Raw genomic sequence first — 14,040 nt, forward strand, 5'->3', positions numbered from 1 at the left:
ATTTTTGGTTGCTTTATTTTCTCTTTCTGGTGCACCGATACAAACCAAAATAAATTAAAAAGCTATTCATAAATTATTAAGTTAGATACGAGCGGTCATCCATTTTGTTGATCTCCTTTCTAACGGTGAATATACAAGAAAACGTCAGCAGTATTTCGCTAATAAAACTTTAAAAAAAACTTAAGCTAAAAAAAATCGCATACCCCAGAGAAACGTTTCCAATACCAACCAGAACGCAGTCCACACATGGAATACCAGAGAGTGAAAAGCGCGCGCCTTTTGCCGTTGAGTCATCAGCTTGCGACATCTGTAAATATACAGGTTGTTCTTTAAAAGGATGATGAACCGTAATTTGGATTCCAAAAAACAATGCAGGAGATGTAGGCGGGACGCTACAATCCCTACAGCACTTCTCGTAAGGCGGTATGTCGAATGGACAATAATTTTTGGAAAAAGAGGTCGAGATTGAACGAGGCCGACGAGGCGCATGGCGTCTAGATATCTTGTTTCCTCCTCTCTTCGCTTCGCCCCCTCAAGGCGGCGAGGTCTGAGAAGACACGAGGCCGTTCCCCCTCCTTCTCGAAGAAACAAGACGTAAACATGCCTGTCAAATGCGCCTCTTTTTTTGAAAAATACGGTCATCAGTTCGAGATATCGCTGTACCAGTGATGTTATGGTGTTTGTAACAACCCGTTGTACGCTTTTGCAGCCGTGTTTTGTGGACTCCAGATTTCGGTTTAGCATCTCTATAAGGCTTTACAAAGGCATGCAGAAATATGTTTCTTTGGTTAGTGTATCAAATATGTTTATTTCCACTTGATTACATAATTATTGATTCGTAGCTCATGGTTTCATAACGAGTTCTTTCTCCGAAAGTCTCGTGTCAGGCGTCCAGTCGTAGTACCTGTGCTCCTTCTTGTCGGACGACGCTCCTGGCACGTCGGTGTTCAGTTTGGTCGAGTGGCAACTTTGACCAACTGATGCCGTCTTGTAATCATACGTCATGTACCGCCACTGGCATCTGATGCACTGAAGCTGCCGGGCTGGCTTCTAATGCGCAAATTTTCCTGGTAGTTTTGTGCGTCAATGCAGCAAGCTCGGGCATGTATTGCCTACGTGACTGTATCTTTTGGCGTACCGTTGACTTCATGGCTGGCAACAATATTTGCTTGATATCCAAGCCATTTCACTTCCCTTCCGTAATGGCGATTTCTTCTGCATCCCGCGACCACTGCAACTTGTGCAAGTCTCGTGTGGCGAAGTGAAGTCGGGGGATGCTTGGTGTCCACTTTTGAGAACAACCAACCATTCTATTTCTTCAAGTCACTCAGCGGCATTCTCCCACAAAGTTGGAAATTGTGTGCGTCATGGAGTTGACACAGAGAATTGGTGTCAGCAAATTATTAGGTATTGTCCTTGGACGACAACCGACACCAAATCAACTGTCATTGCATTGCCGCTCACCCGCTTTGTCGTGCTTACCTCCTGTTGAGGTGATGGGGATCAAGACCTTCGGGGTAATGTCGGCCCCAGGGACAAAGGCCGCCGAAGATAATCCTCAATGCCCCGCGGTCGCTCCTCAAGACGTGGTGAAGGGTCGTTCGGCACGTACCCTCGCGGCCCAATTCATTGGTACGGTAGATATGGTCGGCCTCATGCAGTGGTAGCAGAGTGGTTTTCGGTCGGCCATTCGCAACACCTTCATTTTCGTCGGTGTACTTTGTTCAGCGCAGGCCGACACCCGATGTCAGGAATGCTTCAGCGTTCAGGTGTCTCATTGAACTGTCATTGAATACTAAGGGGCAGCCGGTGGCGGTCGTCGTACCATTGTGGCGTAAGTCTCCCTCGGTTCGTCAGATGCCGCTTCGCTCGCAAAAGTCTCCGGTTGAAATGCCTGTCGAACTTGTACCAAAACTATTTCGGCAATAAAATATAAGCAGGGCAACTGATGGCAGGAAGTAGGTTCCTGATCTCCTCCCGGAAAACGTCGTGGATGATGTCGCCGATTCCTGGGAGGCTGGCGTCGAAGTTGCAGCTGGACGACTCGAGTGTCGAGACGCTGGGAAGTTGTTGATTGTGACAGGCTCGGGCATGCAGTGCACATTCAGTGTTGGAAGCCTCGGTGATATGAACCCTTCGACTGTTCTCAAGGGGTTACAGACAAGGCTGCTGAAGCTGTTGTCCCTCGCATGAGAGACGTGAGATTCTTAGCTTCTTGTCTTCTGTAGTGTCAGGGTCGCTGAGGGCGCTCGATCAGCCGCAAAACATCCTCCACGAAGGCGCTGATGCCCTTGTTGGGGCCGTGTCCTCGACAAAATCAGGAATTTGGCTCTCTCTTGTCGATGTTGGCTGATAAACGTCCGCTTCAGCTCGATCTTGCAAACTTCCCACGACGTTAAGGAGGATTCATGGTTCTCAGACCAGTGCCTGGCAGTTTCTTCCACGAGAAGTATAGGTTCTGCAGGAGCTGGTTGTCTGTCCACTCATTGTGGCGGGCGACATGGTCATATTTTTCAATCCTGTTTTCGACGTGTTCATACACTTTGCGTGAAAGGGCGTCGGAGTGTGAGGTGCGACATGCATGCAAACAATGGTGGGAGCGGACGCGGTTTGCTGCAACAGGTTTGTCATTGTTGGCTTAGTCAGCTTCGGTTTTTCTGGCAGGAGACCGAATTTCGGTGGTTCTTCCTGGTAGCAGCGACTGGCTCAGATTTCAGGTTCTTTGTTGTGTATTTGCGAGGTTCGTCCTTGCGGCACTGGCTCGTCTTGGGGCCTTTCTGCTGGGCTCGGGATAGGACTTGGTTCACGGCCCGCCGGCGGCTTAAAGGGATACTACAACAAAATTTCGGCGCACATTTTTTGGTCTATATGTGTTCAAAGGAACAGCATCACATCCAACATACTAATATCTTGTTTAAAAAGTCACAAAAAGGAATTTTAAAACGAATTAAACGGTTAGCAAAGAGCACCTGGTGGATGTCGCTAACGCCTCGTTTGTAACGCCCGCCTAGGAATCTTGACAGCTAGTGACGGAGGTTGTCTCGCCTCCGGCCACGACGAGAGAAGAGGGGCAGGAGGAACTACCCTCTTCCCGAGAATGTCTTTTGTGTGTCGCAGAAGTCGCTATTGTCCCCCTACAAGATTACAGAAGATTAACCCGTCACTCAAAATCCGTACAAAACCAGCCGCTTCGGTGGCTGGAACGACTAGGCCATCCTCTCGACGTCAGCCTCGCCGTTGCTTTGCTCGCCCTGAGACGACCAACGACACGGTTGCGTTTGATGTCACGTGGTGTCCGCTGGGCCTTCTCCGAGCGCTTGCCAGAGTGGGCCGTTTATTACGAAAAATACAGCCACCAGGCTCAAAATACAAACGTGCGATTGTCATTTACGGATATAGTGGATCATATTCAACCTATTTTTGAACACGACGGGAATATTTCAAATTTTGTTGAAGTATCCCTTTAAGACGCGGCATTGTCCGTCACCCGTGTCCCGTTATTGGGCAACTCAGCTGTGGGGCCGCCAGGTTGCACACAGAGTGAAGGGCTATGGGTAAAGTACCCACCACCTCCACCAGAACATACGATGACAGCTGAGCATAGCCTGGAACTTTCCAGAATAATAAATATTGATAGAATATAGGACTTGAACAAGCATCCGTGACAATATAACAAAACTGACAGAAGAGAGTTTATCCTGACCACAAAAAAGCTGCATTTCTTTAGTGGCATTCCGACTGAATAAATTCTCTCCTTCGGGGTTTCGCGACTGCCGTGGACGAACGGATGTGGGACGAACGCATGTGGGACTGAAATGGATGTGGGACCACTTTTCTGGTAATGAGCCACTGCAGACTGTCACCGCATAGCAGCGGGAACTGGTGATCTGGGTAGGTAACACGCTCGATGAAATGTCCATACAGCTTGCAATTCGCGTAACCAGTGTTGATGAAACGTTTGTTTCGACGAAACGCGCAACAGACCAGCGGAATCAATATCAGCAACAACACCTGTGCTCCGTGAAAGTGCACCTCTACGCCAGATAAATTTAGGAAGCAGCACAGTATCACCTAAAGTACGTCACAGGAACTACCAGCTTAAAGGCAGCTCTTCGGTGCTCCGCACAGCCGAAATGAGCCTTCGATTATTTGAACGATGCGGCACCACGATTGCACACTGTCAAGCACAACTCGCGCAATTCTCGTAGCTCAATTGTGTATCCAGATGCATTGCACACGCTTCACTGTGCAGACCTCAAAGATTCCAGCAACGTAGGTCAGATTGTCTTTTTCGTGGCCATATCGGCGTGGATCACCAGTGATATGCACACCGTTCCTCCGTATTTTCACGTTATGCCTACGTGAGACACCATGCTGAACTCTGAAGTCGCTTTCGACCGGCCTCATATGACGGCTTCCGCGTTTGAAATGAACTCGCCGAGACGAACGACAACGAACAAAGCATCCGACAAGCTACGGCCAATGCTCCGGCGCAGCTGGGGCCAGCCGCTGCCTAGGCGCTGCCATCTTCCATGTGCCGTAACGTATTTGGCTTGGTCACGTGACGCGTGGTCACATTTGCGTTCAATGACAGCGGCCTTATGGGGTCCACTTTCGAGTGGAAACCGGAACCCCGGTTTGTTGCTCTAAGCCCCTCCACCTCGTTGGTACCTTTGCACGTAGCTACGTCCGCCGTTCGGAGTCTATTTACTGTGTATAAAAGACATCAAACAAGAACAAGCGCGTCCTGTGTGCTCTCACTTCGGCAAAAAGGCGCGCGGCTTGCTGGGCTCGTCGCTCGCCAGTTCTCGGCTGCTGGCCGCCATGTTTTATGAGCAGCACGCTCAGCCGTGGTTTGCGGAAGGCAAACACGGTGCATCGTGTTAAGTTTACACGGCACCTGATGTGTAGACGAATAAAACACACGGCTGCGTGTAAGACGAACACGTTTTGACGTGTCCGCTACGGGTCAACGGTTTACACGTCTAGGCGTGTTATTTTTGCTAAGTATACGGTACCATTCCGAAACTTGCTCGGCTTCATCAAAAATAGCCAAATAAGTACATGTTATAAACATTGGGGAGCAAGGGAAATGCGGTCGTGGGCTAAAGTCACCACGCGGACAACAGGCGCAGGGCTAGTTCTGCAAAAACACGCCAGCGCGATATTTCCGTTTCTTAACACCCCGTTTTAGCACCGCAAGCATTGCGCCTGTCACTTGAGCGGTAAATGTTCCACGCACATCAAATATTTCTAAGATTGACTTATTTAGCAATTTTAGATGAAGCTCAGCAAGTTTATAATTGAAGTCATATGTTTATTTCCAATCATTGAAAAGTTAATTAACATATATCAGTTCATTACCCAACATATCGTGGCGACTAGCCCAATCTATTATGTCCCCCTGGCCGTATAACTCACCTGCACGGACAAATCTTTCGAGGGTTACTTTAATCTGTAAATTCTTAGGATAACACCCTGTATTCAACGGCTATCAGGAACAGTGTCTCTCAATAACACAAAGTTTACCGGCGCATGTTGGTTCTTTGAACACGTCCTGATTTGGAATCCTTCTTCCCTGGGTCTATAGGATTGTTGACCTGCACGTTAAAGGTTTCACGGAGTACCTTCGATTTCTTGAAATTTAAAATGACCGAGTTGTGCCAGGAGGCCAGCAGTGCTTGTTGCCACGACCGTCGGATTGTGCGATCACTTGGAACAAGGCGATATTCTAAATGTCTTCCTGGCATGAATTACAAACGAATCCTATGATGTGACAAATTCAGCATAGCGTATATAAAAAAGCCCACTTTTGACTGTCACTAATTCAATATGTGCATCTTTCTTTTATGTGCATGCCTACAATATCCAGCTATTAAAACTGTACCTTATAATCCCATTTTAAATTTGTGGATCAGTTGAAAGGTACGGGAATGAAAATATTCGGTAATTATTACATGGCGCATCTCACCGTTTCATCACTGCAACGAATATCATAAAGGTACAAATTGTAATCGATTTTTTTTGTGAAGAAACCATTAAAAAATTGCAAGCGACCAGATGGCGATAAGCTTACATCGACACCACCCGGTATCCTGTGATGCCTTTCATCATCATTTCTACCATATTATTTCCTTAAGACCGGGATTCCTAATTTTAGCACTCAAGAAGCCCGGTGACAATAGTACGCGTTAAAAGAAAGGTAATTGAAAACGTGCTCCGTATTTGACTTAAAAATATAATTCGTTGGCCTCAGAAGAGAGAAAAAAAAACTCGGAAATTACACAACGTAATGCGATTTAGACAGCGACGTCTTTGCTACTTATTGCACGATATGAAGATGACGACCGACGGACATTGCACCTATCGTACGCCATAAGATGATCTGATATTGAAATGACGTTGCATTGATTTAGCGTCGATACGTTGTTCATGAAAAAAAAATTAGTCTAAGGCCGTGATGTGTTTTCCCTACAAATTTAGCGGGGAAAATGAATTGGTGCATAGATCATGTGACGCAAATTTTTCAGCCAAATTTAGCAGGCAAACTAAATAGTTGCATTGGTCACGTGACGTCACTTTTTGCACTACGTTTGACTTCGAAACTGAACTGGGCATAGGTCATGTGACGTCAATATTTTCGCTAAATTAGCGGGGAAATTGAATAGGTGCATAGGTCACGTCACGTCAATGTTTTCGACAAATTTAGCGGGGAAACTAGATTGGTGCATAGGTCACGTGACATCAGTTTTACGGTAAATTTAGCGGAGAACCTTAATTCGTCTGTAGGTCCCGTGACATCGGGTCACGTGACATTAATTCTCCCGCTGAATTTAGTCGTGAAACTTTTCGTTTATGCCAATGCCGTCGAAAAACCGGGGTACGGGCCACTAAGGCGCTGTACCACCAGCAGTGCGATCTAGTCGCGCGATAACTTTCATCGCGAAAATGACCACTGCGAAAGAAAGTGACGACGTGCGAGCAGTCGCACGTTGAATCGACTTTTCGCGATGCGATCTAGTCGCAGAGCGGCTGAGCCAACCAGCCGTGTTCGGGGCGAGAGTTTTCGAGAAGCGACTCCGGCGACTCGCTCATCGCGCACGTCAATGTGACCATCTGAGATTTTTTTATCTTTTTTTTTTTCGGCGATGGAATCTAGTTGTTTTGCGCGAGTGCTTTATATCGCCGGTGTGAATGCGACTGAACAGCTGTCGCTGTAAAAGAGAAAAACAAAACTACGCTGCACGATAGTTAGCGAGAACAAATCTGTGCTTTTTCATTTCACTCAAACAGAGTAGCACCAAATAGAAGCGCTGAGTTTACTGTCTTCGTTGAGGACCTTCCCCCACACTAAGTTGTTCTTACAACAGCCGTCTTGTTTAATGTAAAAACTATGTCAACTGGAAATTTCTCGCTGACTCTTAGTGTTGCGCAGTATAGGTGACCCAGATTTAGAATATTTTTATCATGCATCTTTTCAGCATGCCGAAACGTCAGTAATAACATCAGCACTCTACATTATGCGTTATTCGATCACTTGATGCCAAGAAGTGGTAATGTAGGTCGGCAAAGGCAATCTTGAGCCATTATCTTTTCAAAAGAAATATTTTTTTTTGTTTAGTGTATAATATAGCCTAGCCTTTGCTAGTGATTCCCACAACGAAAATACAAATAGTTGAAATAAGAACTTCAGATAACATTGATACGGCTATTCCGCCTTTAATTAGCGAGAAGGTGACATTCCGCCTGGCTCCAAAAAGTGGAGACGTGTAAAGCATGAAAATTATAAACTAAAAGAACAAGTATGCGGACCCTCGGAATCGAATTAGTTGCTCTTCATCTCGCCTTCCTAGTTTTCTCGTCGTTTACCCAGCAGCGGCGTCTTCTATTGTCTTTAAAGAATCGGCGACTGTTCTTGGTGTGCCTTTCTTGCCTTGGGATTTGTTTTTAATTTGGCCAACCTGCCCGGTACCCTGTCTCATTTAATGTTGGCGCGCTCGGTTGCTTGGGCTCTGAATAGTCCTTGTCTCGCGAGATCCTACTGTGGAGCATTGCGCTCGTCCTCCCTCGTGAAATCTACCCACCTTAACAAAGACCACCAACTCGAGCTTTAGGACTACTCGGACTAGGATCTTTCCGCTTCCTATATTTTAGGTTTTATATTGACATATATTTATTTCTCTGTTTGAAAGGACCTTGTTCTTCGGTACAGTCGTTCCGATTATAGTATAGAACAAAGTTTACGTAAAACAAGCCGCTCATTCTTTTTTTTTTTCTTTTTTCTTTTTCCTTTTTTTTTTTTTTACATTGCATACGTTCTTGTGATGAGCTAACGGGGAAGCGTACTATGAAAATATTTTTCTGGGTCGCTGAACTCGACTCATATCGCACAAAGAAATACCGTACAAGTGGCCTGGCTTTTCAAATGTGAACTCCTGTTTTTTTTGTATAACTCCTTCTCTCACAGCGCACAAGTTCCGTTTACAAAGCCTTGCCTTCAGATACTATAATGGTTTGAGCAGAGAAGCATGTGAGTTAAAGATAACAAAGATACCCACAAATCTGAAGACAGCACGCAAAGAGCAACACAGCTAGGCTATTGTCTCAAATACAAGCTGCGTTTGGGACCTCCATGTCAATTATGTAGCTTTTATATCGCCAGTCTCCACGTTTGCGTTAGTCGCGTTCAACCTTCGCCCGCTAGATAATACCCAAAATCGCTCGTCAATACTGTGAGCGTTGCTTGAAGCCCCACAGTAAGCGTCTCCGTGATTACGCTACTAAAACGAAATCTGTGTTTGAGTTGGAATGTGTATATCTGCTTGTGGAACAGAGTAGAGTTTCTTGAACTCAAAGATGACCCGAATATTACTCAGGCAGAAGGTACAAACAGAATTTCTCTACATTAAGTAAGTGCTTGGCCTGCACATGTGACACCTACCTTGATTCTCGCAATCAACACATTGTTATTAGACCAATAACAAACATTTTAAAGTTAAAAAGGTTTCAAGTGACCCACCTTTTGCATGCAACGTAAATTCGTGTTCAATGACGCGACTAATATTGTGAAGCAGTGTAAGCGTTTCCTTTTTTATTCTCACCCAAATGACTAATATTTTGATGGAAACCTCACATCGTCGTCTTTATAGATCATTGAGGCTCAGACATCCGCAGTTTCAAATCGCCATTGTCGCCAGTGCCCGGGGATAGAAACCATATCGAGCGAAAAGCGGAATTCTTGTTTTCTAACATCTCTGCCCTGACATTTACTCGGGAAGTTTCGGCTGTGACGTTCATTGCTGTGATTTTTTTCGTTCTTTTACTATTTTGCTTTGTTCTTTTTTATACGAGTGAAAGCCACCCCACTTTTCGATTTATGGCCGTTGTGTCTCGAAACTATAAAGTCCGGCGGTATTGTTATTTAATAGGGAAAGGATTATTTTTACGACCACTCGTCGAGTTCCGTCCGGGTGCAGATCTGTAGATATTTTCTTTTAATTCGACTGCGACTTATTTTGGTCTTGTATTTTTGTAAGGTTTAGTTCATTTCGATATCATGTTTAAAAGGAGGGGTATACATACACACATATATATATATATATATATATATATATATATATATATATATATATATATATATATATATATATATATATACATATATATGTGGCCCGGGCTCTCATAAGAGACTGAACAATTGCGCAGGCACCTTACCGCAACCGCTAGCCTTGTATCTATTCCACGAGTGGTAACATTAGTGCACTACAACGCTTCTCACGCGCTCGAAGTCTTTCTCAAAATTACTGATTTAGTAGCTTTCTATGACGATCAGCAAGTTTTTGTTTGGAAATATATGTCTATTTTTATTAACTAAAATTTCATCAACGAACTTTACTTCATTGGCAACTGATCATTACGATCATCCCATATTCTATGTCTCTTTGGCCGTATAACTAACCTGCACAAACCGCATAAGTTTAGCTTTCAGTACTTTTCAAAATCAAACCTGTAAAGCTTTGAAAAAAAAAAACTGTATACATACACATATATACATGTTGTGAAGGTGAAAATATAGGTGTAGTTAATGAGGGGATGTATAAATACAATGCTGTTCGACCGTTATGAATGTCCTCTGGGGAACAAAATGCGCGCGCCCATCCCACCTGCCAGAGACTTCTTCGTCTTCCATTTATTTCCCAATAATATATATATATATATATATATATATATATATATATATATATATATATATATATACCATAAAACGAACATTATTGTCAATGAAATTGAAAGCTAGGATGATGGGAGAACCACACCAATTCTTCTTTGAGGAGGTAATCCTAGAGGAGCGGAAAAAGTAGCCAAGACAGCCCAATCAGCACGACGATACTTGGCCGGTGTCGTGGCAATGTCGGCTAAAGACTGGCTCAAATATCCTTGAACTTTAAGTATAGCGAGAAGTTGTGGATCGCCATAACGGACAGGTTCGAGGATAATGAAATTAAAACCATGCGAAAACACATTTGTACTCATTTGCAATTAAAATTGTCACATTTGCTAATTTCAGTCTCACACCGAAATCTAGATTATTGTCTCAGAATGTAAGAAGAAAACAATCTCCCGAAAACAGATTTTTTTTTTTAAAAAAGAGCTCTTAAATATTTAATTAGCCTTTCACTTGCGTGTTGGTTTTTATAACTTCGTTTTCTAGTATTTATGTTGCTTTAGAAATTTAGAGTCAGAATGCGATATGAATACGCTACATTTCGCCATTTTACAATATATTCAAACTATGATTAACGAGAGACTATACGTTGCGATCAAATATACCTTTACTAGTCGCATTCGTCGCCACTTCAATATAGTCATTGAGGGCTGTGAGACATTCGTTTGCCAGACGATGCAATCCATGCAATACCAATCACACAAAAAAATACGATCTATAAACACGTGAGATATTTATGTTCTTTTTTCGTGAGTTAGGATTAGATTTTATATATCTTTATTTGCGTTCCACAAGAGTCTTCTAAAATCGGTTTGGAGAAAGCTTCCGGTGCTTTCCGGGTAATCCGCGGAGACAAGACCCTCCAGGAACCGGACGACTTATGGTCTGACCGAAACACCCCATAGGACGTTGAGAGGTGATACACGAACTTGCCGGTAATGCGTCTCGAACACCGACACAGATAAGCCGATTTTTTTATCCTCTCACGTTGAACCGACCAAGGAAGGACACATACTCTGTCAACTTTGAGCACTTAGTACCCATGGATACCAGCCCAAGGTTCCCGGTTAATGATCTGAGCTACAGATTCGTTGTTAAGTCCTTCGGTAGACTTGACTCCTTTCGTAGCCCAACGAAGTCACTAAAGTGGACAACAGGTGAATGTAGTGGATAACCTCTATACCCACAATGGTTGAGAATGCAATGCTCGTCTTAAGTGATTAGAAGCTTCTAATTCATATTACGTCTATAAATTGTACAAAGCTGTTTTGCAACCTGAGTGTCAACAGTGTGTCTACAGTTTGTCTACAATGAAAGGCCCAAGTTTTATTTTGTTTTCAGGCAGTTAGAAATAAACGTACGGCTCGCTCACTGAAAACTAACTTGTATAACCTAGGGCGCTAAGGAATAAGAAAGCTAAGTTTTGTTTTCTCCAAAGCATAAAAAGTATTGACTACTAACGAGCAGAACGTAAGGGCGCAAGTGAGCTGGTGTTTATTAAACATTTTAGTGAAAAACCCGAGACTGAGGGGAGACTGAGGATGTTCTCCTTCTCTTCCTTGTCGTCGTTTGTCATTACCTCAGTCTCGGGTTTTTCACTAAAATCTTTAACGACTACTACTGTTTTCACATTTTATATCAAGCTTAGTCTCGTAAACATTTATTAACAACGTTACTTTTTAGCAGTGAAGATTATTAAAACCATTTCGCCGAGCTAGAAGTGTTGGGAGAGTAAAGGAGAAAGTAGAAGATAAATCACCGTGAGTTGGAGGTGTTGGGAGAGTAAAAAAGAAAGTACAAGATAAATCAACGTATCAACGAGATATCCGCTCAATCGAAAAAATTTACAAACTTCCGGGAAGGGAGGGGTTACAAAGGGGAGAGGAATTGTGAAATAAGGAAGCGATTGAAGTTGAAAGCCTTCAAGAAAACGTAAAAATTTAAAGCCGTTACCTTGTTCAAGCTTCTTTAAAACAGAATCCAGTTTGCACACAACTGTCTGCAAACTAGAGTTCAGATTTTTAGCAAACAATCTACTTAGATTTTCTGTTCCATAATTCAGTTAGCGAAAAGTTATACTGTTTATTTTTCTTCGATAGGGACAGTTGATGAGAATGGTAAGGTACGCTGTTGGGCTAGTCGGTTCATCTTAGTAAAACGTATAAAATAGCGCAAAACAGACAAGGACAAGAAGTATACAGTACAGGCGCTAACTTTCAACTAGTTTTATTCGGGAAAAGTAAACATATATATACACACGACAGGCAAAGCAGCACCACATAAAAGTTCATTATTTTTTACCCAATCACTCAAAACTAAAATTTAGTACAATGAAGTACAATAGAAGTGTCGCTGACACATGCCGTCCCACTTTTTTTTCTATAAAGAAAGCTTCCAATAGCTCTCGAGCGACCGTCTCTCGGCTTCTGCCTAGTATCCTTATCTGCTGAAGTCGCGGAACACAGTCACACGTGTTGCAATGTAGAGGTAAATGCGAGCCATATTTATTTTTTACTGATAATGCGTTCTCCCGTGCTCGGTCATTGATGCACCGCCCCGTCTGGCCGATGTATACCTTTCCACAACTCAGTGGGATTTCGTAGACCACAACCACTGTGCAGTCCACGTAAGGGGTGACGTGTTTCTTATCACATGGTGCTTTTGCCTTCTCATCAGAAATGCGGGAGCACAACCCAGCCAACTTCTTTGGGACAGAGATCACAACGGGAACATCGTACTTGCTTGCAACTTTCTTCAGATTCCGAACATCCACAAGGTTCGATCTGATACGTGCGATTACTTATCGCACATATCAACACCGTGTGCGAAATGGCAAATGGTGCTCAACGCTTTGAAGCACGTCCACATGACAGTAACCAATTGAAAACAACCGCTTCCCTTCGCTTACACAATCGGCGATGTCTGTTTAGAAACAGTCACAAAATTAGATACCTCGGCGTCACCCTAACTTCAAATCTATCGTGGAATTTTCATATCAGCCACCTTGTTAAGAAAGCAACAAGATTGTTGTGGCTTTCTGAAAGTAACCTACGCCACTGCCCCTCCGCGGCTAAATTAGCATTTTAAAAAAAGCCGTATTCAACCCGTGCTAGACTATGCAGACATAGTATAGAACCCATGGCTGCAAGCGCGCATTAATCCGCTAGAAAATGTTTTATGAAAAACCTTGTGGTTCATCTACAATCAGTACGACAAAAGTCTTCGACAACAGATCTCTACCAGCAATTTAGCTTGCCGCATTTTGCTATGCCCAAGAAGCTGAAAGGCTAAAAATATATTTCTAGCTTTTTAACGGCATGAATGATCTAGATAATTGGCGACTGCATTACAACCAACGCAAGTCGTCTAAAAGGGTGCCCAAACAGGACACTACAAAGATCGTCAGGCCACACGACTCCGACAAAGACAAATTGTTCGGCGCTCGGCTTCCAACGTTTTTTTTTTTTTTTTTTTTTTTGCCGGGGAGAATTTTTTACTCGTCAAATTTCGCCCGTGCCCTCCACGGCGACTTTGATCTGCTCATCACGTGGGTCCGGAGAGCCACTCACATTCCTGTGTCGAAGCTTGCGTTTCGCTTCCTGCAAGGAAAAAAACTTCGTGTCATTCCCTTTCCCGTTTTCGAGACCTGAAAAACGGTGGAGGCCTTGAGCGATTGACTGACAGCTAACAGAGCGTGCGAGTGGCTCTTCGCAACCACGTGATGAGCAGCATGGCCGCGGTGGAGAAAGCGAGGGGGAGATTTGACGGGGGGAAGTTTCCCCCGGCAAAGAAAAGCGGCCGGAAGCGGAGCGCCG

The 14,040-nt window shown here is 43.9% G+C and overlaps 1 protein-coding gene across 1 annotated transcript in view; it reads right to left on the reverse strand.

Moving 5' to 3' along the window:
* The window catches only part of LOC115326046, a 54,177-nt gene that overhangs the window by 9,856 nt on the left and 30,281 nt on the right, over nt 1-14,040 (reverse strand). The gene's annotated exons all lie outside the window — the stretch shown is intronic.

Source organism: Ixodes scapularis, unplaced genomic scaffold (genome assembly GCF_016920785.2).
Source record: "Ixodes scapularis isolate PalLabHiFi unplaced genomic scaffold, ASM1692078v2 PGA_scaffold7__128_contigs__length_106722199, whole genome shotgun sequence".
Classification (NCBI taxonomy): Eukaryota; Metazoa; Arthropoda; class Arachnida; order Ixodida; family Ixodidae; genus Ixodes; species Ixodes scapularis.